This window comes from Anomalospiza imberbis, chromosome 1 (genome assembly GCF_031753505.1).
Source record: "Anomalospiza imberbis isolate Cuckoo-Finch-1a 21T00152 chromosome 1, ASM3175350v1, whole genome shotgun sequence".
NCBI lineage: Eukaryota > Metazoa > Chordata > Aves > Passeriformes > Viduidae > Anomalospiza > Anomalospiza imberbis.
This window is the reverse complement of record NC_089681.1, coordinates 93988801-94015096: the sequence shown is the minus strand read 5'-3', so window position 1 is coordinate 94015096 and position 26296 is coordinate 93988801.

Below are 26296 nucleotides of genomic sequence, written 5' to 3'. Positions count from 1 at the left end.
GGGTCTTTTTCCATGGTTATATTTGAAGAAATACTATCTTCAAACATTCTTTTGTTTTGGTAGATAGCACCAACTAAGATGAGATAATTCTAATAATAAATGCTAGGATCTGACACCTTGGGATCTAGACCAACAATGATTCAAAATTGTTTTTTTTCTCTGTGGACAAGAATTGCCAGTATTCCTTTCTTATATGGAGATGTTTTGGAAGAGACAACAAAGTGACTTCTTGTTATTTCTTCTTGTTCTAGTAGAAGAAACTGGAGAAAATGTCATAAGTATGCCATTAACTGGAAAAAGAATTGTCCTACAGCTTCCTTTTTGTCTTTGCACTTAGAATCCTCTTCCATATTGTAGTCTCCAAAATGTAGTGAGTACCAAAAAGTAAAATATGTGATACAAAATAATACTTTTAGTAGTCTTGAGTCATGACAGTATTTTTCCATAAGCTAAATAAAGTCATCTCAGTTTCAGAATTAATTTTGAAGGGATTTTTTCTAGTGACAATCCCGAATGGTATATCTTGGAAATTGTCTGTCTCCACTGCCAGAAGGTATGAACAAATATATTTAAGGCGTTAGTGGGAAGCAAATTTCATAAAAACTATAGATGGAATGCATGTAGGAGTAGGAAATACATATGAATATATATTGATGGGTATAACTGTCTCCTTTCTTTCCACTTCTGTTCATAGCTGTTCTTCACTGAATGCACTTTGGGATAACTCTGAACCAAGGATTTTGACCCTCAAAGTCTTGGCCATACCATTCATCTGCTGGCTGACGTTGAACAAGTAATTTCTTTATGCCTCAGTCTGTAAAATAAATATGGCAAATCTGTCATTCTGCATAAAATGTTTTGGGCCTAGAGAGGAAAACCATTGCAAGAGAGATGCTGGCATTGCTTTTATGCTTCTGATAAGATCATCATGATCCTTTAATCACACAGTAGATCTTTCTTGTTCTCTAAGGGGTTTAACTTAATCTGCTCTGGTCAGATCTGTTATACTTTACAATGTTGCAGTTCCTTCTCATTTAATACATCTCAAGATGTCACAGGGAGCTTGGAAATGGGTGGCACAATAATAATGGTGGTGGTGAGAGCTGGAAAAGTGCTGCTTCTGAGTATGAGTTCTTTGAAAGTAACCACATGCAAAAGTCTATAAAAATGCAGGCTCAGAGCCAGTGGAACCAGACTCTCAGCAGATATAGATGTATGTAATACTACTTAAAGCAAGCTGTGGTAGAGCCTTCTGAAATGGTTTATTGAATGAAAAAGATATATAGCTAGATATAGAGAGCACCACTCTCCCTTTCCCCAGTAATATCAAACTTATATTTCTTTTTTTATCCTTTACACAAATACTTGTGCTTTTGAAGGGTACATGTTATGGCCCTGAGAAAGTCTGCAAGGCTGACTGTCTCTGCAGAAACAACCTTTAAGTTTACTGGTTTTCCTTTTAATTTATTTTTCTAGCACTGATTCATATTAATGAATCATTAATTTATGCTGTGGCATAAGCCAGTTAGCAACTACAGAAGAATTACTGTAAGAAACGTAGCTCTCTCAATATGTTCACTTGTGTATATTGGTAGCAAATATGATTGAAATTTCCATTTCTGGCATCTGCTCATTCTAGTATTGTCGCCGTTGAGGCAGGATGGGAACAGAATGACTCCAATTTAGAAGACAAGAAATTAACTGATTTATTTCAAATGCACCGCTCTTTTATAGGGAACATTGTGCAAACCAATTTCATTGGTCTTAGAGTAAAAACATCTCACAATACTGGTGCACTCTGAATGATGCACGGTGGCAGAACATATCTATAAACAATGTGAACAACAAGAGAGATAGAGAATTATTTACATTCCTTTGAAACACTTACCCAAGCCAAAGCCCGGTTAGAAACCTCTCTCTTTCTCTCTGACTGAACTGAGAATACCCATATAGTATCTGTTGCAGTAAAAACACATCCATTTGACTCTCAGCAACTGCACTTCACAAATTGGGAGCATTTTTACTTGATTGCTACAGACTAGTAGTCATTAACCAGGAAGTTTGAGAAAAGCATTACTTGCAAGAGAGTTTGGTTTGCCTTTGAGTGCTGTTTGGTTAAACATGACATTGATATTTTAAGACTTGTTGGGAAAGGTTTGTCTCTTCTTGTCACTGTCCTAATTTCTTTTCCTTGTGCTAATTTTTCTTTGCTCCCATTTAATGCCATCCTGCTGCTTCACCTAGTGACACAAACTAACAACATTGCAAAAGAACTTTCTTATCTAATTTACAGCAACATATTTTTCAAATTTCAAAGGTTATATAGGCAAGGGCACAAGATACCTAGAATTCATTCATAATTCAAGTCTATTGACTATGTGGGCTAGGAATAAATTTGATCAAAACTGGAGGATAGGGGGCAATGTTAGATTAGACATGATGATTTTTCAGAAAGATGCCCTCCTCAGAAGCAAGTTTATGTACTTCAAGAGGAAGTATTAACCTCTTCCCTCCTTGTTTTCCAGAAGTTTCAGTATATACTATGTGTGATGGTTCTGAGGAATACATTGATTTTTGTGATCCATAGAAACAAACAAATGAAAGAGTAAGAAAAGAAATACACTAAACAGATAAGAATCCAATGCTGTATTACTTCTCATTGCCTTTTTAGAACTTTTGTCCTGTTACAGAATCTATAGCAATAATTTCCAAATTGTGGAAGAACCAGGTTTCCTCACCTAGATTCTAAAAGGAGACAACTACAATCTCTATCAGCTGTTGGCCAATTAGCCAAAACAAAATGTGAAATACCTTTTCACAATGATCTGTTTAATGTTAAGTAACTTTTTAGACTCATCTTTTTATGGTTATTTGGACACAATTAGGTTTTTGTTTCTGGTGGGGCCCAAAATCTTGTGTGGAGCCAATACTAGTTGATTGGAGTGCAATATAAATTGGAAAAGGAGCATCTTTCTCTAGGTGAGATTTTTGTACTTGGTTAGATATTTATTTATTTATTTGTAGTGTGGGATGGGAGAATGCCCCATGTTTTGTAAAAAATATGTTTCCACATTATTATTAATTTTATGCTTACACATTTGTAAAATACTAGATGATTTTCTTTGCAATATTGAGCAGTAACACACTGACAAAGTTATTCCAGTTAACATGGAAGAAAGTACAGAATATGCTGATAAGACCGATTTGGAAGTGAGGTAAGCATGTCAGTAGAACTAGATGGTGGCAAGAGAAGTATGAGGGAGATATGGAACAATGAATTGAAGTATTTGGGGCTTAGGCAGCTGCAATAAGCAAGAGACATTGGATATGTCCTGAAAACATTTAAAAATATATTTTATTTATCATAAGTTACTACAATCACAAGTTAGGGTAAGATATTTGCAGTAGAAAACTAGTTCGCTCACACTTCTCTGAATCTGATATTGAACCTATGGTTTGTTTTTTTGTTCACATCAAGGGGAATTATATCAAGACTGATGATCTTTATCATCATTATGTGACATACAAAGAATAAAAATATGCTTTTATGTACAACTATATAAATACTAATATATATATATATATATATATATATATATATATATATCCCTGTCTTAGGTCTGTGAGAGAAAAATTGGAAAGATATTCTAGGATAGTTATTTTAAACATTTCAGGAACCATTGCTACTGAAACCATTATCTCAAAACACATCATAGCCATAGAGTCATAGAACCATTATGGTTATAGAAGGCCTCTTATCACGTCCAACAGTTAACTCAGCACGGACATGTTCAGCACTATACTATGTCCCCAGGTATCCCATCTATATATTTTTAAAATATTTCCAGGAATGATAATTTTACCACTTCTCTAGGCAGCCTGTTCCAATGCCTCAACACCCCTTAGGAGAACAAATTTTTTCTAAAATTTAATCTAAACCTTCTCTGGTGCAACTGAGGCCATTTCCTCTTGTCTCACCACTATTTACCTGGGAGAAGTTGAATGCTGCCTTTTTTCCATCTCCTTTCAGGCAGTGAAGCAGAGAGAAATCAGGTCTCCCCTAAGTTCCCCCTGCTGACAGGCCTGCAGTTGCCTGCATCTTCCTTCCAGGCCTTCTTGTAGTTCGGTTTCACATTTGCTGACCTCCAGGCAACCAAGACATCCCCAGTCAGCCAGGAGTGCTGATAAATGAGATAAAGTGGCTTGGTGTGCTCTTCTGTCATAATTTATATAATTATAAAATTACAAATGTGATTGCTGTGCCCAAGATGGCCTCCACCCATCAGATAATCTGATCACACACTGGTCCTTCTTTGTTTACGAACAGCAGGTTCAGAGAGACACCTTCCTTAGCTGGCTCCCTTATCAGCTATGTCAAGAAGTTATCTTCCACACTCTAGGAACCTCATGGCACTGTTTCCTTTCTGCCATGTTGTTTTTCCAGTAGACGTCTGGCAAGCTGGAACAAGGGCTTTCAAATATGAGGCTTCTCCCAGCTGCTTATGGAATATTTCATCTGTCTCTTATTCATAGTTAAGTGGCCTATAACACAGTTCCACCAGGATATTTGCCCTGTTGGTCTTATCCCTGATTTTTATCAGTAAATATCACTGCCAAGCTCCAGAAAATTAGGCACTCACTAACATTCAGGGCTACTCCACCACCTCCCCTCACTTCCCAATCCCTTCTGAAAAGCTTACAGCCATCCATTGCAGCACTTTAGCTGTGCAAGTAATACCACTACATCTCCATTATGGTAATTATGCATATCTTTTCTGCTGCACCATGCCTTTTAGCTCCTCCTGTTTCCTCCCTGTGGTGGGTGCATGGTGCTCTTCAGTTGGGTTATCAATCCTGGCACTTTTTTTGGTGAAGAAGGTCTAATCCCTGCATGACAATTCTCCAGTGTGTCTGTTGTTTCTAACATCAATAACTCCTGCATCCTTGCTGCCACACAGATCTCCACTGCCTGCATCTACTGAGAGAGCAGACTGAAGTATGTTGCTTGTACACTGTCCCTCAAAGAGTGTCATCCCACAAATGGGTTTATCTCGTCATGTTGTTTTTATCCTCTTTCCCCTTCAAGTCTAGTTTAAAGTTCTCTTAGTGAGACCTGTGAACTCCTGAGCAAATACCCTTTTTTTTTTCCCTTTGAGACAGGTACCTCACCTGTTGCCAGCAGGCTCAGTGTCATGTAAACAAACCCATGATCATATTTTGCTCAATCTTCTCATCTTTTATAAGAATATTTTTGTGTTCTAATTAACTGATTAAGAACAAAAGTATGTTTTGTGATAATAGAAGGATTTCTAATGTCTCAGCATTCATGGCTCATCTGTCAGAAAATGTGAGATTTACACCATATTTAATTTAGGGAACCAGGTCTTCTACGCATATCTATGCATTAGGTTCTATTCATTTACCTTGTTCATTCAGTCATACTTAGTTTCAATACAGAATTTTATTACCAGGTGATCTAACTCTAATGTTAAAAATGACGTAAAAGAGAAATTGTCAAATCCAATCATCTTGTGTGTTCTTGGAGAGATTTATTCCTGCTCTGCATGTTCTAGCACTCTGAACTGAAATTATGGATGATGGCTCAACATATCAGTACTGCTAAGAATGAGCTTTTTTCTGTCACCCCTTGATGGCCCCTTAGTCTACTTATTTAATCTTGTAGCAGCTTAACATAGTTTTGGTTTAGGCAACTTCTAGCACAGATCAGATAAAAAATGATGGCCTAATGCACTAAAATTTACTTCATCCATTGGCAAGATTGCAGCAAATATAGTGAATATAGACCAGCAAAAAATAGAGCAATTATGTCTCATAAGATGATGACAGATAAATATGAATATCAACAGCTTATTACAGATATAGAAAGATATTTTTATAATACTAAAACCAAGTCCAAATTATAAAGTGTTTTCTATTCTGAAAAGTGACTATTATAAAACTAGACAGATGTGTAGATTTTAATGGCATTAAATAACATTAGTAAATCAATTTTGGAATTTTTTCATATTTTGGGGTGTAAAGAGCATTCAAAATCATATTATCCAAGGTTATTCACCTAACAGTTATTAGTGTTTTCTCTGAAGAGCACAATAACTGAGCTCTGAGACAGCTGTTATGCTGCAACCCTCCAGTATGAGAGTTTTCTCATGTTAAAACCTTCTATGCGCTAAGCTCGAAACTGAGAGGAGCATTTTCCAACCAAAAAAGTCTTTTCTATTTATGTCCATGGGCTCTTTAACCTGCTACTGTCTGAATTCCAACCAATAAAAATAATCTTGATTGATGTGACCAATTTTAATTTGGTGAGGGGTAAGGGCAGAGAAAGGGAGCAATTTCCAGATAATATGCAAACTCACTGTAGTAAATTATCTAATTACTTTGACAAGCAAAAAAGGAGAAACACTGCAGTGTGATCTCACTCAAGGCATTTGTTCACCTTTATCTAGGAAGAAAAGAGATTAAGGGTAATAAATGTTTTCCTAGTCAGGTAGTTTAACTGATGTACCCCCAGATATGCATTTGTTTATTGACTCTAAGATATCAAGAGACGGACCAATTGCAAATATCAGAAAAAACAGCAGAAAGCTGAGCGTAATAACCATGATTTAAATAATACTTCTCTGCAGTTGGATGGCACTTAGTTTAATTTGTTCAGAGCTTTAAAACTTTAACTGCTCAAAATTCTGCTAGCTTCTGCTTAAAGTAAGCTAGTGATTTTGATTTCCTAATTGCTGGAGACTTCTACCAGACCTTGTTTAAAAATATAATCCTATATTGAAATTAGAACCAAATCTGAAAAGGTCTGACATGTTTTCAAAAGCTTTTCTATGTGTTCTACTTTAAACTTCAACTTTATCGGGGTGGGGGGGGGGGCAGGAGGGGGAAATAAAGAAAATTTTAAAAGGAAGAAATCACTAAATTGCCTTTATCCTTTTTGGTTTAACCAATCAGTTTTAGTTTCAATATGTATTAACATATTCAAAGACAACTATATTGTATAAATATGTGTGTTTGAGTGGAGAAGCAAAATTCAGCTGAAAATTAATTGTAAAGAAATTGGAAGTATAATTGCATATAGATACGGAACTGCTTTATCAGGGATTTAAACACTAGTAAAATCAATTTTCAATGTGTTAAAATTACACTTCATGCTAGAGATTTAACTAATCAACACTCCCAATGATTTTAGAAGGATAAAAAATATAATGAATTAAAGGTATGCAGGCATCATAAAAAGAAGATGCTTATTCACAGCAAACATGATTTTTTATTTTCCCTCCCCTCTCACATAATAACATTAGTGATTTCTGTGAATCTTGTCTGCATGAAATTGGGCCTGGGAGTCCAGTCATGGAGCAGAATCTAGTAGTTGCTCCACACATGAAGCCTTTTTGACTCCCAAAGGGCTTACTTTGCCTCATTATCTTGAGTGAAAGTCATTGGAAATACACCAGTTGAAACTTGGCTCTGTGTGATGCCAGACACTGTGCAGTTATAGAGTCACAAAATCACAGAACAGCCCAGGCTGGATAGGACCCCAAAAGATCATGTGGTCCAACCTTTCAAGGGAAGAGAGCTTAGCTGAGACTTATTTACTTTCTTTCATTTCCCAGCCTAATTCTTGATATTCTGCATTGCATCTTGGTGCAGTCATGATTCCTGCTAGCTATTATTCAAAGGATTGATAATAGCAGGATGGAAAACTACAGAAAGAGGATGCAAAACAGCAAGATGCCACAGAGAACTGAAATGTGTTTTTAATGATTAATTTAAACAGAAGAATCAAGCGAGTTTAATGGGAGATGCATGTTTTTAACATCTGGTACTTCAAATATCCATTTCAGCCATATGTATGTGAAAAAATGTAGAAGCAAAGATTTCCTTCAGCGAATCAAACCATTCAAACTAAAGGGAAGTGCAAGTGTTTTCTTTTAACTGAAAAACCTTGTCTGGCAACTTGATGTTGCCTATCAAAGAATAAATACAATAACAATCTAGCAATTATGAATAATGTTTGGAAATTTAACATGGAATATTTATCTTTCAGAATATTAACAAACTTACAAAGATCAAGAGAATATGATGATGGCACACAAATTACAGAATAACTACTGAACACAGACAGGAAGAAGAAACTAAAAATTAAAAAGTCCATACTGATAATCAGATTTACACCATTGAAACTATTCTCAAGAGCAGGATCTTCCAATAGGGATCTGTCTAAATAATTGGAATAGCACAAATTTTTGGAAAAAGAATAAAAAGAAAAAAAAAATTTGTTTGGTAATGTGAAAAAATTACTTTTATTGTAGTTATGTTTTAAAAAGTTGTCATTTAAATAATTTTTACTTGCATTCATAATATTGTTTTAAAATTTAAACATACTCAAATAAATTTATTTTGAATGGGTAACATTCTTAAAAACATCCCACAAAATCTTTAATCTTATGAAGAGAACCATAAATTGAAAGAAATTTAAGCAAAAATTTCTTCATATTACAAATTTTCCAAAGGATGCTCAGAAGAGAAAATCTTTATTTCTTGGCTTTCACATATTGACAATGCTCCCACTCATCAGTTCAGCTGGTGCATTGAAGGAATACATTTTATCTCCTCAGTAGTTTGCTCTTCATGGAGATGGACAACGAAATATGTGCTACATTCAGGCATGATCAGAGCAACAGTGTCTTTGTTATCAACAGCTGCAAGATGTACCAATTATGCAAGCCTGCTACTATAAACTAAGTGTTGTAAAAGAACTTAAACCTTCTTCTTAATTCTAGTGCTTTCCTGATGTTTCTTGATGCTATGCTGCTTCTTGAGGAAGGTAAGATATATTGCGATTGACTTCTCTTCACTCCTCCACCTCACCAGTCACTTGTAATGGTCTCTCAGGTGCTATGTAGATTAACTTATTTCTTCTATATTATTCAGTCTTTATCAGATCTGCTATAGACTGTTGACTGCCAGTTTGCCATTCGCTCTTGTTATAGTTTTAAGAATATCTTCATATTAGTTTTTATAATTCTTTTGTCTTCCATCATGTATTATATTTTATGTGAAAGTACAGGTTTAATACAAGTATTCCCTTGTATCCTTCCTCTGTACTTCCTAGGTGGGTTGCATCACTAAAGGTATGACTGCTTTGTGGTTTTTGGTTTAAGGAACGTAAGATGCAGAGGCAGACCTAGGTAGAGCAGTAGGTTTTTGTAAAGATACAGAACTTCTAGAGCTATTTTTCTTCATGCACATTTTCTTCTATACATCTATACATTTTTTCATTCTTCATACATTGTGGGGCTACCCAGATGATCTTGAGATATATTGTTAGAAATTAAGCTCTAGAAAGTCCTCTTATTTGGTTTATAAACAAATTAACCCTAGATTGAATTCTATATACTCAGTTTTTCAGCATCACAAGTTCCATTTTGTGCTGAAAATTTCTTTTTTTTTTTTTTTTTTTTTTTGTCTGTGTGAAAAAGTAGAAGAGTTGTGGATATTCATTAAAATTCTGGCTGGAGAATTCATTAAGAGAGTGTTATATAGGAGGGAAATGAATGTAAAATCTAAAAATCTCCTTCTGTCTCTGATTCTTCTGGGTCCTTAGCGAAGGAATCTTGAATTATTCTATTTTGCCTCCCAATCACTGCTTTTCATTTTGCTTATGCTATTGTATCTTCAGTTACTGTAGCTTCAAAATGAATACTACTGGTGTATGACTAGAAGCTTTATAGGTGATAGATTTATTCTCCCTTGATTAATATGTTACTGCTCAGTGGCACACCACTGAGGAACAGAGGTTTTTAGGATTTCAGAGAAGCTGGAGTGGAAGGACTGTTTTGTTCAGTCACACTATGCTATTTCTAGCCCTTTGGTAAATATGCCTCTAGATGAGCAATAATGCTAGGTTTCAACAAAGGGATTGGTGACCCTTGTGATAAAAATAAAACCACCTTATTTTGAAGACATAACAGTAGATTATTTCTAGCTGAACAAAATTATCTGTGAAGCTGTTATGATGCCTGATGCCAACATGGAACTCCAAGAATTTAAAAGAGTCTATCTTATAACCACTATGACTATTCATCCCCTGGGATTAGTCAGGCATGCAACACAATATGCTATGAAATTACTTTTGCAAGCTAAAATAGGTATTAGTGATGAATTTGCCTCAAGGATACATGTTTTCATCAAGATTTACTCCTAAAGCCAACTAAATGATCAGATTTGAAATACCAGTCAAATATCTTTTACATGCATAGCTTTTGTTATGAGTTCCCAGACAAACACCATGGCAAAAATCAAGTTATATTTGCAATATATTTTGAAATATAGGGTTTTCAAGGAGTTTTGGTCTTTTTTGCTTCTCTGCTGTCTTTTATTAGATGAGATTTTTCTTCATTTTCTTGTTGTAAGTATACAAATGAATTGTTTTACTGTCTTTACACTAGGTTTCTTATTGTTGTCGTATTCCTATAGTTTATTGTTCTCTGATTACCTCCTTGAACTCTCTAGAAAATCTCTATAGCCTTTCCCTATTTATAAACTTGCATCCACCTAGCCTTCTTTCATGAAGTGGAATATTTATAAATATAAATACATATTCATGAGGGTATGCGTATTTGGATGGAGAAGTGTGAAGGTAACTGTGAAAGCATGTGAAAATATTAGGCCTACAAGAAATCCCTAAAACACAGTGAGATTAACCTTTTTGATATTAACCAGAATCCTACCCAATCCCAGCACTGCTGGGGGCCCAAATCAATAAATTAATCTAATATAAATGACAGTGTTATTGCAAGAAATAATTAGTTTGTGTTTCAATAGAGTGTATACATTCAGATTTGTCAAGGTAGGTTTTTAAAATATCTTTTTTCTTTATTTCCTGAGGTTTGGTGTGTTTTTACAGGTAGAAAATATATGCAATGCAAAAGTCACCTTCTTACTTCATAGATGTGACATTCAGGTGACGTATAGAAAATATTTCTCTTTTCTTGTTGTTTTAGAAAATAAAAATGGGTGATACCATAGTACTATTCTCCTTTTGTTGAAATTTCTTGTTAAAAAATGTCTGTGCGGTTGGTTCTCCAATAGTTCTGGAGGGGAAGAAAAAAATCCAACCTTTTTTACCTCTGGCATTAAGGATGACATAATATATATTCTTGAATATATTCAGTGCACAGAAAAGGTGTGAGGAAGCTGTTAGCAGTAATGGACTGCACAAAGTTTGTTGAAAATGACTGTGTAGATTTCCTCACAAAAAATTTGCTACTTTACTTGTAAATCATGGTAAAATATTTTTTCTTTTAGTTGCAGGATTTGTGCTTCCAGACTTGTTCAAAAGAACTAGAGCAAACTATTTTACTTTCTATTAACCTCTGCTAGACATACAAAAGATCAAAAACTATTACCGAATATACTGTATTTATCTCAAGATTTAGTTTATTTCTGAAACTAGAGAAATTTTCCTGCAGTAAATGCAGAAACTTGAAACAGGGAGCAAAAATAAAAAGGTGAGCTGGACAGGAACAAACTCAGATCCAAACCAATATGGTTAATCCAACATTCTCCCTCTATTGTTTACAGACAGTAGTTTTTATACACTTCTAGATAGTTTACAATCGTGAGCACACTCTCATTGGCAAGCAAACATTGTTTGTTCCTATCTTAAGGTGGCTAAAGTTTCACACTACAGACCTATACTAATTCACACCTAGATAGCGCTGTAAATTGTGTTATACTTTAACATAATTTCTGACTGCGCCACAAACTTATTCTTAACTGCACCACAGGCTTTCAGACCTCCGAGGACCACATCTGAGGCCTAGGCTGGGGTAGCTCAACCTTCACTTTAAACATATAAATCACGCACATCCAGATTGTGACCCATTTCTCTCAGAAATTGCTCTACAGAAACTAGCAACAATTATCCCTTTCATTTAAATTAATCAATATTTTCTTTATTCTGTAATATTGAAATGGTAAAATACTCTGATTCCCTATCCCAAAAAACCTTAATGTAAACACAAAGAGGTAGAGGTCCACAGAGATATTGATTTTAGCATAACCATGCAATGCAGAGAAATGTGGTATGAAAGCTGAAGACTTGAAAGGTAGGCATACAAGCTGCAGGGCAGAGATGGAATTATAAGAAATGAGACATAGGCTGACATCAGGAACTTTATGGCTATAAACAAGTCTCCAGTAGTCTGTGAAAGAAATGCAGTTTCAAAGTAAAACTGGTTTCAAGGGTACCAAACAGAACAAAATAGAAGCATTTAAAAGACATAAAATGCATAACAAATTGGCAATTTGTGTGTGATGTAAGCTTACAAACTAAAAAAGAAAGTGCAAGGTGTAAGAGCATGCTGCCAAACATTTCAAAGCAACTGCAAGCAGACTCTACATTGAGGAATAAGAAGCCATCAGCATCCCCAGCAAAGGACTTGACATGCTGTCAACTTCAGGAACCCTTCACCTGGTCAGACAGACCAAAGCAGTGCTTCCAACTCAACTCAGACCAGTGCCCTTGACTGTGCAAGCAGACAACAAAGAAGGGAAGTGTTTGCTATGTTCAAATTATTAATTTAAGTGGCATTAAATACAAGGAAAAACACTAAATGTGGATATGAAGCTTTAGGATTGAAAATTTTAATAATTTTAATGAATAGTGATATTTGTAATTATTGTTCTCATGGTTTGACACTGGCCAAACACCAGGCACCCACTAAAGTTGGTCACTCACCCTCCCCCGCCCCAGCTGGGCAGAGGAGAGAAAAGTTTAAAGGAAGGGTTCATGAGTTAAGGACCTGAAGAAAACACTCCAAGGGCAAAACAGGCTCAACTTAAAGGTACTAAATGAGTTAATTACTAATGAAATCAGAGACGGATAATGAGAACTAAAAATAAAAAGCAAAACAAGCTTTAAAAAACACCTTTTCTTTTCCCAGCCCCTCCCTTCTTCACACCAACAGCACAGGGAGACAGGGCATGGAGGTTTTGGTCAGTTCGTCACCTGAGTTCTTCTTCTGCTGTTCTGGGAGAGGAGTCCTTCCCTTGCACTGTGAGGTCCCTTCCCACAAGAGACAGTTCTCCATAAACTTCTCCAATGTGGGTCCACTCTCGTGAGCAGCAGTCCTCCCAGAACTGCTGCAATGTGAGTCTCTCTCACAGGCAGAGAGTCCTCCTAAAACTGCTGCCATGTGGGTCACTCTTCCAGAGGGTGTAGTCCTGCAAGGACAGGCTGCTCTAGCCTGGAAACAAGGATCCTCTCCCTCCAATGGGTCTCCCACTGGATCACAGCCTCCCCTAGGAAGTGTGGGCACGTTCCCCACAGGCTGTGAGTGGATCTCTGCATCTCCTGTGGATCCCTATGGGCACAGCTGCTTCACCATGGTCATCAATCACCATGGCCTGCAGAGCAATCTTGGCCCTGGGGCCTGAAGCACCTCCTCCCGCTCCTTCTTTACTGACCTTGGTGTCTTCATGTTGTTTCTTTCGCAGATTCTAACCACCTTGTCTTCTCTGACTAGGAAAAAAACATGCCCCACTTTGTTTTGATTTTCTTCTTAAATATGTTATCACAGAGGTATCACCAACATCTCTAATTGACCAACTGGGAATGGTTCTGCTGGACAAAATGGAAGCTTTTAACAGGTTCTCACAGAAGTTATTTCTGTGGCCCCCCAGCTACCAAAAACCAGGCTGTGCAAAGCCAGCACATCTGTTTATATTCACTTCCTGCAATAACTAGACCTGAAATACTACTACTACCATAAGCACTAGTAATTTTATTGGACTGCTAAGATTGCAAATACACTAATATATTCTTGCCTTTATATATGTGAGGTATGTTTCTTTTTCACCCATAGGAAGATTCTGAATGTAAGAAAAACACACACACCTTTTCTTTTGTCATCTTTGATCTTTTGCATCTGATGGTGAGTGCATTCCATATAGAACAATTCTGGTGCAAGACTTAAAACCATTGTTCTCCCTAAAATGTTCATCACTTATTTCATATTGTATGATTAATTGTACAGATGGATCACCAGCTATGCCAAGCAACCTTCCTTGGTTCAGCTAAAGACAACATCATAAATTATTTTCTTGGTAGCTGTCTCTCCTTTTAGTAAGGCAAAATGTGGATATACAGTTTAAATTGAGAATGAGAGATAACAAGTGGCTCTTGAGAGCTTAATTTATCTTATAAGAAAGAAAATCCAAATAAAGTGAGCCAGATCTATCTACTGTAGACCTAGAAATGTACAAAACTCCCTTAAAGTAGTGTTTTCTGTTCCTTCAGACAAAACTATATATCAGAGAATCTTTTATGTGTGTATTTTTGTGAGATAGCAAGGAACACCAATGAACAAACATACTCCCATGGCATCTTGATTAAAGCCTTTAATTAGCAATCCAGTTTGCAATATCAGGTAAGTGATTGAATAGGGAGGGACAAGGCATAGATGCAAATATTATCAGGCAAAATGGAACTTTATATCCCATCAGTGGCATTAAAGCTGCTGTGCTGCTGTTGCATTATTTTAGAAACAGAGACATATGGCATTCATGCCCAATAAATTGGACATTTGATCTAGATGCCTCTTCATTTCATTCCACATTTATTATTCCCTCTTCTTTACAATTGATGAATCTTAAGTAGGTTGGGTTTCTGAGGAAGCCAGCTGCAACACTCTGTACACTCTGATTTACTTAATAATCTAGCACTCCTAAGGCACTCCTGCATGAAATAGTGCAGGAAAAAGATTAAAAAAAGGAAGTTGTTAGACTGAAGAAGAGGGTATCAGAGGTCAGGTCATACAGAGAGTTGTACAGGATCTGTGAACAAGCAGACTCCTCACTGCTTTCTGCCATGGCTTTTATAATTGTGAATTGTAATATGGTATCTGCTGCATTTACAGCCACAGATGTCTGTAGCCATTATTCCTCCTTTGATTTATGTTAATTAGTTTCTCACCAATTTAGTTATATTTACTTCTGTGTTAAATATAACCTTAACTAACTGTACTCTTCCTAAATAAATTCTAAATCATAGAAGTTTCTCAGTCTACAAAGACATCAGTGACAATTTAGAAGCAGTCAACTATCCCCTTAACAAAATGTCTTGAGGTGGCCTGAGAACAACTCTGATGATTGGTTAGTTTCTGTGATATTTTGGTTGACTGCAAATTTTCAGCTTCAGGTTTACTGGTAACTTATTAACTCCATCACTAGGTCATTTTCCTAGATGCATGCCTATATCATCATGGTATGTGTCTTAAGCTTTTCATCACAGAAAACTTTTTTACAAGCTTTTCTGCAGTGATGGAAAATTCTACAGAAATTCTCCCTATGGTGAGCTTATTCCATTACTTCATTGTGTGCACTGTTATAAACATCCTGCACTTTAACTCACCATACATACCATATATGGGGAGTTAAATGACACTTTCCTCTGTTGCTTTGAAGGAAAGTGTTAAATGAACTACAGTTCCTTAAGGCATGAATTCAAGAACTTATCAGACCTCTTGTAGGCTAAACAGTTCCAGCTTCTTAGCATTTTCTCATACACAGCCATTCCTGTCAAACGCAGTTGTTCCTGTTCACTCTAGACTCATTATTGTTGATGTACATATTTTCTGAGACATGAGATCCAAGTGAACTACAGAACTTTTAAGAAAGCTGGTGCTATGTGTCCTGCAGAGGATGTGCTCTGTATCCTGCAGAGGACAGAATCTTGTCCTTAGTGAATTGTGGCATATTTTTTTCCATACAGATTTTCCTAGCATGGTTAGATTTGAGTTTTGTCCTCTTTCCCATTGCACAGCTAGTCCATGACCCCTGGCACCGTGACCACTGTATGGGAGGTTGAGATTTTTTTTGTGGTTGAAAATCTTTGCGTTTTTAGACTAAGAGAGATCCAGAAAATAGCTTTAACGTGCAGTGATTATGTATACATTAATTCTTTCATAAATTTGTAGCAGCACAAATTTATCTGGAAATTTGTGAGATTTCAAGGGAAGTCTTCTCTTTCCATGGGGAAGGGTGGCTCAGGTAAATCCCTGCCATATCGTTAATGAAATATGATTTTGTTACTGATTCCAATATAAGAATTGTAACCCAAATTGCTCCATTTACTGGAGGGAAACATGAGACTAACTTCTTTTTTAACATGTTTAAAATCAGCTTTCAGAGCTATGTAAAAATGAATTGTTGTTGTTGCATATTAGTATGATATGGGTAATGTTAGCCTGATTAATCATTTTTAATAGTTGCCATTTCCAAATGTTTAGCTACTTCCAACCCCAAATAAAACTCAGACCAACAAAGCATAACAACTCTCTCAATATGCTCCTAAGGCTCTGCCTTTTCTTCTGTACTGTATCCACTTTTTCTCAACCCACCAACCCAGTGTGTTTAGATCCCTCATCCACTAAATGGATCACTTTGCCATAGAATGACATCTAGCTGGTAAAGCAGAACCTGCCCTTCCCAAACCCATGCTAGCTGGGCCTGGCTGCCTGACTGTTCTGCACATGTCTTTTGATAGCACTCAGGATGATCTGCTCTGTAACCTTCACTGGCACCCAGGTCAGTCTGACAGGCCTGCAGTTGCTGCATCTTCCTTCCAGGCCTTCTTGTAGATGGGTGTCACATTTGCTGACCTCCAGGCAACCGGGACCTCCCCAGTCAGCCAGAAGTGCTGATAAATGAGGGAAAGTGGCTTGGTGAGCTCTTCTGTCACTCCCTCAGTACCCTTGGGTGGACTCTATCCAGCCCTGCAGACCTGTGCATATCTAAGTGGTGAAGCAGATCAATGACCATTTGCCCTTGGATTTTGGTTCCTCATTCTGCTCCCTGTTCCTGTCTTCTGGCTCAGGAGACTGGATGCCCTGAGGACAACTGGTCTTGCTGTGAAAGGATGAAGCAATGAAGGCATTAAGTACATCAGCCTTTTGCTCATCCTTCATTACTACTTTTCCCCACACTTCCATTAAAGGTGGGCATTCTCTTTAGCCTTTCTTTTGTTGCTAATATATTTAGAAAAACTTTTTTTTTTTTTTTTTTTTTTTTCTTCTTACAGCAGTAACCTGATTAGGTTCTAATTGGGCTTTGCCCTGCTAGTTTTCTCCCTGCATAGCTCACAGATCCTTGTCGTCCTCTTGAGTGGCCTCTCTCTTCTCCTTTCCCTGAGGTCTAGTCAAAATTCTCTGTTCAGCCAGGCTGGTCTTCTTCCCTGACAGCTCATCTTACAGCAAATGGGGACAGCCTTTTACATTTCCTCCTGGAAGCATGTCCAGCTTTCCTGGACTCCTTTGTCCATCTGGATTACCTCTTGTATATTCAGATGAGATTTTTCCAAAAGAAGTTTTTATTACACAATTTTACTATTTCCTTTGTTTCTGTGTTAATGTCAAATTAAATTGAGTTGCAATTGCACATACTGCCAAGCATACACTGTATAAACTGGTCTTCTTGTTAGGCAACTCTCCATCTGCATCACTTTCTGGGGATGCCACTCTTCATACAAAGCAAATATAACGTGCTGCTGCTCCTGATCTGGGCAAATTAGCCAGATGGTAGAGCTGTGTGGGACAATACAGAGGCCTATGGAGACAGCTATGCAGAATTGCAAAGGCTCTAAAATTATCAAGTAGTAATGTCCAAGAAAGGCTACTTTTTTTTTTTTAATATGCGTGATCTAGCCTTTAGCATAAACACAATGGATTTTGAACAGCAAAAACGTTAGAGAGTCTTAATGTGAATTTTGTTTTTCTGTTTCATACAGATCAGTGTATCAGACTAGTAATCAAAATATCCCACAACAAACCTTGACTCAGTTTCCAGAGAAACACCAATACTCTATTCCAGATGAAAGGGAACTTCAACTTTGTTTATGAAAAATGTTTGCTCTCGATCAAAAAAGGACAACTGGAAGGTTAAAAAGTTTAACACATTTTCTTTCACAATATTACCAAGCTGCTAGCTTTAGTCAACCATCATGTTACAGTAGAATCTGTACCAAATTCAAAGTGCAGAACATTTGCAATTAGAGGCTTTTTTTTTAATTGAGGCACGCTAAAATTATGCTTTGTAAAGGGTATTAACAGAAGGAGTCTTAAGTGTGAAGAACAAATTTAGCTTTCCATCAGTGACCTAAAAAAATCTCTCATAATTTAAATAATTTCTCTAAGAAAGGATACAGAGAGACAAAGAAAGAGAGAGATCACATTGTTTGACTTTGCTTTCCTTGTGTCTCTAAGGACCCAGATCTAGTTTAGGTTACTAGGGAAATTAATTAGGCAATCTTAACATGCTCCCCAGTGGACAATAACTCTCCTGTACTATTTAGCAAATACTTAGTTCAAAGCAAGGAAGGTATCAATGATTTTGGAAGCTGATCACTTTTAAAAATTCCCAGAAGTCTTAATCTCAAAACTGGCCTGATTGCTTATTCTAAAGAGTAAACTTTTCATCTTTTTACAACCTGATAATTTTGAATAATCACAGTGGAAAATTATTTTTTGTCTTATTCTATTTGGAGCCAGAACTCATTAAAAGTGCATTTCTGCCTTCTAGGAGGGCACAATCTTTTGTACTTAGGTCCAACAGATGCATTTCAGAGTTTGTGTACAGCCTCTAACACTGTACCTGAGTAGGGACAAAAGCTGCATGTCTCTGCAAGGACTGTGGGAAATAAATTGGCAGAAACTTATAAGCCATTTAAACCCCGTAATGTCTCTACAAGGACTGTGGGAAATACATTGGCAGAAACTTATAAGCCATTTAAACTCCATATAAGGATATGCTGTAAAGCTCATGAAGTAAAAATGCAGTATCAACCTGGTTTCTGGATCAGAATTTTCAGCAGTGCATCTGAATTTATATGAACCAAATTCCTAACTTCTTTCAGGTTTATCTATGATAAACTATCATGCAGAATTACACTGCAACTGCAGCTGGCTGGAGGGAACAGGTCCCGGAGTGGGGGATGGAAAATACAAGGATGAAGTCTGTTTTTAAAAACTATTCTGTATTTATTACATTGTCAAAGAAGGAAGGACCCTGAAAATAATTCTGGGTTTTCAATTAATTTATCCTAAGTTTTCCCACATGTAGGCTGTCTGGGCCAAAACCCAACATAATCTAGCAAGTAGTTTCTATCTAACAACAATTACTCTACAGTAAGTTTGTTTTGAAAGAAGTTTCCAAAAGAAATTATCTTTTCCATGCTAAAATCTTCTTAATATTAAACCTTCTGCATTGAAAAAGTATATATTTTTGTAGGGAAAAAAATCCAAGTAATGTCCACTGTCTGTATTTTTTTTTCATTATGCATACACAGGAAGATATTTTACATTTTGTTTTTCATCATTGAAAAGTAGAATACAGACAAAACTAGATTCTTACAGATTTATAATTTTGCAGAAGAAAATTTGGAAAGATTTTTCCAGGTATACAGATTTTGTGAGTACTGGAGAAAGAATAATGACGGAGGAGTATACAATTATTTCAGTGCATCACCTGTTATGACCATGAAGTGATGCCCGTGCATAGCCATCATAACATTAACATATAAACAATGTTGCTAAAACAGCTAGTGTGCTTACAAAGTGATCATCACATGTTTAGATTTTTATGCTTTCTGAATCACAAAAATAATCACTGTTATGTTAAAACAATGCTTAAACAGAGTTTTTATGAAAGCTTATAAATCTGCAGCAAGAACATTTAACATGAAAGAGATATTAATTTAGTTTCTATTATCCTCAGACTACAAAAATTCCTTCTGGTTATGCTTCTATGAATAGCTGTATGTCTGTATCAAAGATAATTTTTTTTCCTTCTTGTTTTCTTGATTGCATCCTGGAGTTAACATGTAGAAATTACAGCAATCAATTACTATACTCTTAAGCTCTTACTGTCTCAAGTCTTGCTCTGCTTGTGGGCTTCTGTTTTATCACTGCTGGTCTTGTGCTGATAATCACTGCATTACTGTGTAGCCTTGATCTGCTTCTCTGCTCAATTCTTTTTTAACTTAAATAAGAATTATACTGCATATAGTCTTTGAGAGTTTGTGACACATTGGCTATTATCTGTGTGACCTACTTGTAGCTTATGTGCTGTTGATGGTATTACAGAAGTCATAATTAGTTGTAAATTTTTGATTCCTGACAGATGGTTGATTTTTCAGGTCCTTGTTAGCATGAATTGGAGGAACTATGACAGGTTTTAGCAGTGTTAGTATCCTGGCTTTGCAGATAGGGAAGCTGAGCATAAATAACATAATTTACTGTTCCCAGATTATATCCTAAATTAATGATCAAGGCAGACTTCTCACACTCTAGAATTCTAGTTCAGTTTTGATCTTCAGTGTCAACTATCATATAGTGACCAAACACACGTGGTTCATATCTTTCTAGCCAGATGATCATCTTAGTAAATAACAATATCTAGAGGGGACAGAGTATTTATGACTAATTATTTATTTAAATATTAAATAATTATTAATTAGTTAGTGACACAATGTCAAAAGCAATTTTTTAAGGAAAAGTAACGCAAAGACATGACTAATTATGCAAGTGATATGACTGTGTGGATATGCATGGACATTTAAATATATGCAGACAACATATTTATTGAGAAAGGATGTTACTAGTAGTGTACTGTTATATGATTATTGCTGCCCAGTAACAATTTCCTATTTCTGTCATTTGAAGTTGAATTCCTGCAGTGCATTTTCTGAAAAGAAAAAGCATTTGTCAAAAGAGGAATAAACAACAAATTTCAGGTTCTGACCAAAGTAGAATAGAGAAACTCTTGGCAATTTTTACAGTACATACACTAGGATGCTATCCCCATAGCAGTACATCTGGTGTGACTGTAAATAATTCAGTGAAAATTCTAAGTGGATTGAGATACTGTGGGCTAAAGTTCTCTAACCAGCATTTTCAAATGAACTAGGAAGTGTTAGGTATAAACCCTTAAGTGCAGAAGTTATGAAAATTTCCTCTGAATTTTGCAAATGCCTACCTTTTAATCAGCGAGGTTCCTCCATACTCACTCTTTGTGGCTGTCCTCAGAAGCTGAGTTGGTCTCCCTCATTCCTAGCTCTTGCTTGTACCCATTTTTGATCTGGAAATAAGACAGTACTGTACCTAAAGGATTCCAGTTTTCAGATCAGTTTGGAGAAACACTATAGGATTTCTTCAAGTTTGGAGTTGGTGCAAAATAGCACTTTCATGCAAAAGCAGCATCAAATACAGGCAATGCATCAATTTTTTGGGGAGGAGGTTGCGTTTTTATGCAGTATGGTGAGAGTTTTGGGTCTAGCTTAACTATGTAGACTTTTGTTCTACCAAGGCTGTGGAAGAAGAGAAGTAGAAAGCTGTTGAGCCAGGAGGTTTTTTTTTTCAGCCAGTGGTTTCCTACAGAAAAAGGAATTGCTTTCTGCTTGCTTTTCCACTAAGTCATTATGTATTTATTTAACAACTCTTTCATCTAAAATGCATGAAGATGATATCTACCTTTGCATTTCTGTAATGTGTTTATTAAGTTCTGCAGGTAGGATTTATCTACCAACAGAAAGGAAGACAGGAAAGCCTTATTCTTTGTCTTTTATTTCCCCTTAGAGGACTGAAGTCATTGGTGATCCCAGGACATTCTGAGAAGAGTTATATATGCTGGAAACACCAGTGGTACTCATTTTTTAGAAATACACTGGTTTAAGGCTTCTCACAAACTGAAATGCTATAGCCTGGTCAAAATCCTCTCATCCTCTCTGCAATGAGATGTTCCAGCTATGGTATGCAAACACTGTGACTGCATTTTAACAATATAATGCAAATTACATTGTATTGCTATTTAGAAGGTGCTATTGGTCTTCCCTTTAAGAGTCACTGATTGACAACGAGAGTGAAAATCAGTAGAGGTATGAAAACTTCAGTGTTAAAACTGAAGTTTAAACATATAATTGACAACATTTAGTTGTGTTTTGGCTCTTAAATAATTCCATGAGCTTGGTCTGATTCCTTTTAAAACAATACTTCTGTTTCATTTAGTAGCTGCTTTCTAACCTGGGCCTGAGTATACCTTTATATGAGATTGTAGATGAGAATTTCTCAGCCTCATATTCTGTGAAAAGTCACATTTTCTGAAAAAGATACCATGAAACAGTCATAATTTGCTTTTCACTGTCTGCAGTAGTTGATTATCTGTACTCTGTGAGATATACTCTCACTTTCTAGATACAGTATGTTTATTGGAAACTCAGAAAATTTCAGAGGTGTATCCAGATGACACAGCTTCTCTGTTGCTGATACTAAATAGGATCCTTGGATCTCGTACAGCAATTGATGACCAGGAGCAAAATTATTAACCCATTACAATATTATTGAGAATTTTCAATCTCACCGTGTTAAATACTGCTGTAATTACAACCTGTGCCTTTCTCCTGCTCATTTCTGACAGACTGCTTCAAAAATTGTTACACAAAAGGTTACTATCTGCCTTGTTTACAAGGATGTCCAGCACAGCTAGCATATTAAAAAAAATGATTGAGAAAATTATGAAAAAATTATGCTAGAAATTATGCTATGTTGAGAAAATTATGCTAGTCACCATTGACACGGTGTTTGAAACAAACGGAAGTAAAGGTGTTCTGGTATTATAAGGGAAGAGACTTGTAGTCCAATACTGTAGGAAGAAAAAAGAAAGAAGTTGTCACATGTAACATGTGTGTCTGAGCTTCTCTCAGAAGTATTAGGAAGGTCCTAGTGAAAAATAAGGAAAAGTATTGTAGCCAAGTCAAAGGTACCCAGATAATGAGCTGCTAAGGTATGTTAACAGAGAAGACATTTCAGGAAGTTCACTGCAGAATGCTGCACTGGAAATGCTACAAGCCTGAGTTTACTAAGTTTACAGGACAGCAGAAGTCACTTTCTGGCTCACTGTGTACAGAACATACCTATATAGTGCTAAGAAGGGCCTATGGCAAGAACTTGTTTTTAAGCCATGTAAAGTATTTTTCAAAAGCTAAGAATGCATTGGAGAGCAAAACTTTAAACAACATCTGTGCAGTCAATACTGTTTTCTATAGCATAAAAAATAGCTATGAATGCTATAGAAAATGTCTCAACCTTCAAAAAGTTCCAAAAATGTTTAGTGTATTTTCACAGGTGGATTGATACGTGCATGGTGAGGCAAACTGCAGATGAAGTGATGTCTGCAATACTGTCCAAGTAGAAGTTTTTTAATCTGCTGAAAGATGATCCTGCTCATGACAGGTGGGGCTGAATTAGATGATCTTTAAAGATCCCTTCTAACCCAAACCATGATATGTTTCTATGATTTTCCTTTGATGTAAAATCCAGTTCATTTTTAATAGCACAATGTTATCTAATGTAGGCATATTCATGCAATTTCTTCCTCAGGGCTTTATTTAAACAGTCCTTTTAAAAGTTTTTCAACTCTCATTAGTTTCATCTCAATTTATGGATTCCAAGTGTTTCTCTAGCCTTGAGTGGTGCCAGCTTCACCTGGAAAAAAATAAAAAGAAATTAAAGACTTAGAGATTTACCCCTTAAGGAATTTAATATTTAATGACAAGCGGTTTGTTTTGATGTTTACTGGATGCTATATAAGCCATGGAGTCAGGATGAAAATAAAACCTTTAAGCGCATCAAAGATGAAAGACAAAATTGATAAAATTATAAGCTTCATTTTTATGCATCTCATAATGTTCAGCTTTAGTTAGCTGTTCCCCTGTTAGCTGCTGTGTGTCTGACACAGATATTTTTTTGTGGATGTCATGTATTGTCAATCTTTTCAGAACACATGCTTCTGAGGATCATAGTATCACTGTCTTTGTTCCAGAGTAATCTGGTATGAAGGCTCAATGTTATTTGATGCCCATGGTACCACAGACCAGAAGGTCACCTTAGGAATGGTCAAAGTTTGGTCCTTAAATAAAATTATAATAGATATGAATCCAACCTCCAAACTGTATGTGAATTTTGAAGAATTTGGTGAAACAGTAAGATCAGGAAGTTGTCCTTTACAGAATGCCTGAAGATTTCTAAGAAGGTACCACTGCCTTCTTATCCTTTTACTACATTTAAACCCTTTCTGGACTGTAAAGAAAGGGGTGGAGTTGGGTAGGACAAAGAACTGCATGGAGGAAATAAGTAATTAAGAATCATGAAGGTAAAACTGAAATTCAGATGTTATGATTGTACTTTCAATTTCATTTCTGATAGCCATCTTCTTCATTCACAGTGCATTCAACATAGGATATCCTATAAGATCATTTTTATGTAATTATTCAAGATATTGGGGAAATCACAGTAGTTTTTGTGCTTCTTTTAAAAAGAAATCAGAATTGGAAAAATACTGTATAAATTCAAAAATTTTAATCCTAAAAATTTTAATCTGCTCCATTTTCAAGATCTGATATTCATTTCACTTAAAGCAATGAATCATATAGGGTTACAATTCTACTTGCTTATTTGCAAACAAAAAAGTATTTTGTCATAATTACACAGCATGTACAGGTGACCAGACAAAAGCTATGTAATCAGACAATGGCAGTGAAAATTACATCCTTGATACTATGCCATTTTATAACCACAAAAGTGAGCAGAGACTTGCTTAACTAGTAAGAAACTATCCAGGGAATATTTAGAGCATTCTGCCAAAGGCCCAATCCTCCAAGACTGATTTAGAAAAGCACTTGTGAAGTAAGCAGTCTATTGACTGCAGGGAAGATGTCCACATTTGAAATGAAGTGTGTGTTTTGCTGCATTAGGCACATAGTGCATAGAATGGAGTCTGCAAGATGGTATTGAGAAATAGGTCGAGCAGTTTGGGATCAGGACCTTTGTCTCTACAGTCCTAGTGCTAGACACTTTAAATTAAATTTCTATCCTGACTGACATATTATAATTTGAAAACTGCTCATGTATCACTATTTTCTGATATGACGGAACCATAGCTTAACCATGTGAACAACAGTTTTTTATTTCTCTTTTATAATGGCTGCAGTTTTGCATAATAGAACACTTAAATTGGCTTAGATTGCTGCATTGGTTTAGCTGTTGTTAAAATACTATCCTTAATTTAGCTGTAATTTTGAAATTTTATTTCTTTGTTTTTGTGGAAGTGTGAATTGATTTCTCCTATTTTTTCTCAGATAATTTTCTTTAGATACACTCAAAGGTTTCTAGTGACTAAATGAAGCTTCTAGTGACTAAATTATGTCATTGTTAAAATAATCCAGTAAAACAACATTAAGGAGAAGAGATATCTGCATTAGAGAAACTGTTTCTGAAAAATGTTTATTTTTTACAAAATTCTGGCGTGGGAACCATTGCATTATACATAGAAGTACAAATTTTTTTTGTCAATAATAGGAATGCATGCTATGTGTTTAATGACTGGGGACATAATGCAATACCTGTGGTCAGTTTAGTAGAGTAATTTTTTGCGTCCCCCACCTCTGCTTTATGAAGCTAGGCAAAACTGAGTATTTTGTATCAGTGTTGCTGCAGCATGAGTTCCGTTACATCTTTCTACAATAGACAAGCCAGACTGTTGGTAATATTTTATGCAACATTTATGGTGAAGTGTCCCTCATATGCACGTGTAGAAGAAAACCTAATGTATATTACTCTTGAAGAAAGATGCAGTTAAAAGTAATTTTAAGAAATGTATTTGTTTTCTTTTCACAGAAAGGGGCATGACTATGCTTAATGTCTCAATTAGGCAGAAGTCATGGGTCAAGGTGATTTTTGAAAAGGCAATCTGTATATTATTTTTTTCTAGCCCATTTTACTTGTTCAATTTCATGTAATCTGTCAGCATCACATTTTTTGTGCTTGTTGAACTTTGATGTTAGAGGCTGGGACCACAGTCAGTGACAAAATAGAAGGTCTCCTGGAGGAATGGAAGCATAGCATTTTCCTCTGCTTTTGAAGACAAAGCTTGGAGTGGATTTGAGTCAATCTAAAGTAGCTGATTAGCACCTTATTAATGAAATGTACAAAAATGTGTAATAAAACATATTTCTTAGAGGCCACTCTAAGAAATTATTTCAGTTAGAGGCCACTCTTCTACATTGCCCTGGGATTCATAATATTCTGCAGATTAGTCTGGACTTTTGTTCTGACTGAGGAGAACTAAACTGTGCCTGTGGTTTTTTCTGTACTGCAGTGTTTTGCCTAAGGATTAAAGGTCAATATTTAAGGCCATGATTTAAATTTTTCCAGAGAACATG